Here is a 6,000-nt window from a genome sequence, read left to right as displayed (position 1 = left end):
AGATGCCCAAGCCCTTCCTGAATGCCTGATCCACAGACACCAAGATAGAGAAGACAGTGAGTGTTGCTTTCAGCCACTAAGTTTTGAGATAGTTTTGTTTACACCACAATATATAAGTGGAACATGTGGAAGAGAGAGGGAAGGACCAGTTACCAGCCCCTGAATTCTTAGATTTAATGGTACCGATGTCTTCTTTCCGCTTGCACAGTCCCCTGGTCTGGTGGTGCCCGGCCGTGCTTTATGCATCGAGAGGAAACAATCAATGTGTGTTGAATAAATGAAGCAGTCTGAAGCAGCTGACAGTTTCATCTCGTCATCAAAACACTGCTCAGAGAAAACGCACCGATGTCGCATACCCTTGCATTCAAGGCATCGTTCTTCCCGCAAATAGGAAACACACCTATTTTGTAAAGTGGTCTGATAAACTCATCCTTCTACAGTTTGGCTTCAAAGTTTAACTTCATTTTTTGAGTCATGGTGTTTTCTTTTCAGTATAGAGTTTAATGCACTGTCTTCAAAAGCGCTAGCCTGTTTATCTGAAATTTTTAGCCACTGTATACTTGAAGAACGAGTTTAATTTTGAGGTATTGCATATACCCAGGGACTTCTTTCCATGTATTGTTACTTCTCATCCTTCAAATGTGCAATAACGACCTGCAAAGAGAGGTTAGAAAGCAGGATTTCCAAGGAAAAAGGATTACAAATTAACTTTAAAATGACCAAATCAAACATTAAAAAAATTAAAACATTAGTTTAAGATTAACTAAGATTAGTTAACTAAGATGTAATTAGTAACTGGTAAATTTCCAGGGTGTTTGTGTAATAAGTTCATTATAACTCTTGTTTGTAGATCTGAAAATCCCAGTTTAGGGGACTAATTTAGGCACACACACACACACACACACACACACACACACAAATTGTTGGCTCGTGTAAACAGATCCTATCAAGGTCAGCAATACAACTAGCCTCCGAGGTGTCTGGAACCAGAGACTCAACTGTCATTAGGGTCTCCTTCCCGCTTTTTCTTCCTTTTTCTTCCTCGCTCCCTAATTCTTGGTTTCTTTCTCCTTGGTTGTTGATCCCCACACCACTCCCAAGACTGACTTTCTCCTCAAGGCTGGGAAAATAGCTGTTAACAGCTCTTGGGTTCACAACCTCGGAGAGAAAGGAATTCTCTTTTGATAGCTCCAATTACAGAAATCGTTTCTCTCTCATTAAGTCATACCAGCTTCTTCCTTTCGGAAGAAATATTTTTCCATCTCTTTAAGTCCATAGTACTTCATCTGTTCTCCGTTCCACGACACTTTTCCATTCTTCCTTCTATTGCCTCCTTAGGGAGCTTCGCTCTCTTATGAGACTGTAAATTCCAAAGGGTGGCAATTATGATTAGGTCTTGAGGTTTGGTTTTGTTTTGTTTTTCTGGTTGCTAGAACCTATAACATTAACAGTAATAAGAGGCTTAAGAATTTTTTAAATGAATGATTTAAAGCAATATCCATTGTTCAGTCTATTCATCCAGGAGATAAACATTCTTCGCATAGTTTTGTGAAGCAGCGACTTCATTTAACAGCATAGGGAAAGGTAGGTGGGTGTCTCACTGCAGGAGATAGTAAAGTGGAATAAGGATTGGTCACTATGTGGGGGATGGGAATGTTGGTGGGGGAGGGATACAGAGAGTTAATAGGGCAAGAACATCAAGTCTATGGTGAGCGATACAAAGAAGTTCCAGCAGGCAGGCATTTGGTATCATGGTAGAAGTCACTGAGACTCAGTCATGAATCCAGATCCTGGAAAGGGACTGACAAGAACAAAATGACCTAAGAAGGTGCCAGAGGTGCCAGACAAGGATGACCCAAAGTGATAAAACACTCACTCTAGCAGACAAGTATCAAAGGGGATTTGCCAGAAATTAGAACTGGAAATGCTTGAAGATAGTGACTGGTGGTCCTAGGAACCAGAGGAAGGATTGAGTTTGACGCTGGGGACCAAAGGACTTGAGCTGCTATGTAAAGAAGATGGAAACCAGTGTGGGCCCTACAAGTATAGCGTAGAGGCAATATCCAGAAGCAGGTTTGAGAAACAAACGGGTGAAACAGATGATACCACCCACTCCCCTCTATTACACCTTCAGGATTTTACCTTTTATTATGAGTATGGAAATGTCATGTGTGGTGAAATGAAAGAGGAACAAATAATACTTCCATTTGAGGTGCTTTTTAGTTTTCAGGATTATTTTTTCTCCTAATTGCAAACTCCATCTTGCAAAAATGGTATCTTTGATATATTGACAAATTTTGAGTAGAAAATATCAAACTAAGTGACACCATTAGCAGGTTGTTGTTTTTTGGTTTTTTTAATGCTCTCGTTGCCTGTTTTGATTCAGGGTCTAGTACAGTGCCTTGCAGAGGCTGATAAAATGTGGAATGTACCACCCACTGCAAAGATTAAAGCTTAATTTGAATTAAGTTCTATTAATCATTGCTATTTAACACAGAAAATTTTATTCCATGTCTCTGAGATGGCGTTCTTTATCTGTAAAATATGACTGATGCTAAATATCAGGTGATTATGAAGATGAAGTAAAATGGTATGTTAATAGCATTTGATATAGGACCTGTTTTACAGTGGACAAAATGAACGCCAGCTACAAATGTCTGTGGAATTGAACAATTGTCCTTTGTTCTTATCTTATTTTTAGAGACAATAGATTTAAACACTTGTTGGTTAACATGTTATATTTACTAAATATTGGTAACTTGGAAAGGGAAACAATATTGCCACTTCGAGTACATGTGGGGAGGTGGTGGGGGGAGGGGAGAGGATCGGAGAAGTTCTGCTTCAGGTACTGATAGACTAGACCATTTTGGTTCATCCTTCTGACTAAATACATTTTTAAATGCTGAGGTTGATAGAAAGTCAATTTGAAGGCATCGGAGAGCAATGAAAGAGGTGAAACTGCAGACGGAGGTGGAGGAGAGGAGGGAAGCCAAGAGAGGTGAGCCTGTCACTTGAGACTGCTTTCTTCCTTAAGGTGGTTGTCAATTTCAAAAGCAGAAGCTAGAAACCTGAAAAGTGTAGTTCTGAAATTGTTTTGGAATAGGCAACATATTCATAAGGTAAAACATTTGCAGTATACAGGGAAAATAGTGGAAGTTTCCTTTTCATTCCTGTTCTTTAGATACTATTTCCCTTTTCAGGAGGCGACCAGGGTTACACACAGTATATCCTTGTGTGTCTGAAAATTAGTACAAAGTGCGAGACCGATTTCCAAGGAGACGCATGGCAGATGCATCAGAGCCTGTTAGAAGCTAGTTTACCACTCAAATAAAGCAATTGTTTAGGTCAGTCACTTCCAACCAATATTCTTAAATATTTGTTAGTAATATATTGAGGGGAAAATAATTTTATTTCTTAATTTTTTAAAGATTTATTTATTATTATTTTTTAAAGATTTTATTTATTTTTTTTATTTTTTATTTATTTATTTATTTTGAACATTCTAACATTTTTTTTTAAATGATTTTTTATTATATTATGTTAGTCACCATACAGTACATCCCCGGTTTCCGATGTAAGGCTCGATGATTCATTAGTTGTGTATAACACCCAGTGCACCATGCAATACGTGCCCTCCTTACTACCCATCACCGGTCTATCCCATTCCCCCACCCCCCTCCCCTCTGAAGCCCTCAGTTTGTTTCTCATAGTCCATAGTCTCTCATGTTTCATTCCCCCTTCTGATTACCCCCCCTTTCTTTATCCCTTTCTTCCCCTACCGATCATCCTAGTTCTTATGTTCCATAGATGAGAGAAATCATATGATAGTTGTCTTTCTCTGCTTGACTTATTTCACTTAGCATTATCTCCTCCAGTGCCGTCCATGTTGCAGCAAATGTTGAGAACTCGTTCTTTCTGATAGCTGAGTAATATTCCATTGTATATATGGACCACATCTTCTTAATCCAGTCATCTGTTGAAGGGCATCTCGGCTCCTTCCACGATTTAGCTATTGTGGACAATGCAGCTATGAACATTGGGGTGCATATGGCCCTTCTCTTCACTACGTCTGTATAAAGATTTTATTTATTAATTTGGAAGAGAGAGAAAAACCGGGCACAAGCAGGGGGGAGGGGCAGAGGGAGGGAGAGAAACAGACTCCTCACTGAGGAGGGAGCTCAATACGGGGCTCAATCCCAGGACCCAGAGACCGTGACCTGGGCCAAAAGCAGACCCTTAACAGATTGAGTCACCCAGGTGCTCCTATTTATTTATTTTAGAGAGAGAGCGCATGAGTGGGAGGGGTTGAGGGAGAGGGAGAGAGAATCTCCCGCAGACTGTCTGCCTTGGGGCCCAGAGCCCATCTTGGGACTCGAAGCCAGTCTTGGGGCAAGATCTCACAACCGTGAGATCACGACCGGAGCAGAAACCAAGAGTCAGTAGCCCAAATGACTGATACACCCAGGAGTCCCAGAGGGGAAAATAATTTTAAAATAAATATTGTCTGTAGACATCAATCCATTTATTCCATTCGTTAGCCAATGTTCCAAAAAAAAATTGTAAAAATATTTGCTATAAGTTTTGTAGCTTTCCTCTATCTTCTACTTTCATTTATGAGTTTTATGAGTTTTCCAATCCACACAAATTTGTGCGAGCCATGATGGTCACTGTGTGTGGGTCTTGCGAAAATACTCAAAGGAGTCACGCTGGCATAATGAGGACTTCTTAAAGCTTCCGCCAGAACTGTTGTCTACATTGGTTAGCGTGGGGTCAATTTAACTTTTTCTTAGTGTCAGTTGCCTCTGAAAATCTGAATTAATTATAATTTATTCTATTAATCCTCTTCAAGTTACCTTCACACTATTTTAATTAATATCCTTATCTAACCGTATGCTGTTTTTTGTTCCTTTTTTGTATTCTTCTATTTTACCATCTAGCTTTAACATTAGAGGTCCCCTGTTTTAATTCCCCACCCATTCTAATTTTCCCATTTATTGTTTTTAATTTTTAATCAATCTTTATTTTTTAATATCAATCTGCTTCTTTAAATTTTAATTTATTTCATTTTAAAAATTCCTCCTAGCCTTTGAATTTTTGTCCTTACTCCATTGCTTATAGTCTGTGCTTATTGTTGATTTATCTGTATAAGAAAGAAGTACCAGAACTTAGTTAAAAAGAGGCATGGACCTACCAAGTTTAAGGAAATTGATTTTCATTTATAATAATTGGGAAAGGCAAGGTTTTGAAAGATAGCTGGCTGGTATCATCATCCAAATTTATCTGTATTACTGATTTTAACCATTACATTTAGACTTTCCAGAAAGATTACATTTTTTTTAAAAGATTTTATTTATTTATTTGACAGAGATAGAGACAGCCAGCGAGAGAGGGAACACAAGCAGGGGGAGTGGGAGACGAAGAAGCAGGCTCATAGCAGAGGAGCCTGATGTGGGGCTCGATCCCAGGACCCTGGGATCATGCCCTGAGCCAAAGGCAGACGCCTAACCGCTGTGCCACCCAGGTGCCCCAAGATTACATTTTTTTATCCTGTTTCTTGCCTAAGATTGGGGACTGTATTTCCCAGAATCCCTTTCCCACATGGTTCTAGGTTAGAACTGGACAAAAGAAGAATTTGTATGGGGTTTGGAAAGTGCATGAAATTGAAGCCGTTATGCTCAGGTCATTGCCGTCAAACTGGGTGATGGCAGAAGTAGGTACCTAGTAAGTCCTACCTTGTCCTTGCTTATCTCAGATCAGTGTCTTGCCTCTCTTGCCACCTACTGGTCCTGCTAATCAATGGCAGCCCCTGACCCACCACTGGATGTGTAGCTGCAGACTCAGAGGTGATTGCTACACAAAGGCGATTACTTCCTAAAAGTGACAATTGGAAGAGACCTCTCCGTGGACTCTCCCTTGCACTCCCACTTTGGCAAGCAGTTGAGCTTGGTTTGTTGGATTTCTCTACCAGCTCTAGTTTGTCCACGCACATCTTGCCTATTT

The sequence above is a fragment of the Ursus arctos genome, unplaced genomic scaffold, assembly GCF_023065955.2.
Source record: "Ursus arctos isolate Adak ecotype North America unplaced genomic scaffold, UrsArc2.0 scaffold_29, whole genome shotgun sequence".
In the NCBI taxonomy this organism is placed as follows: Eukaryota; Metazoa; Chordata; class Mammalia; order Carnivora; family Ursidae; genus Ursus; species Ursus arctos.
Note: the sequence above shows the minus strand (reverse complement) of the source record.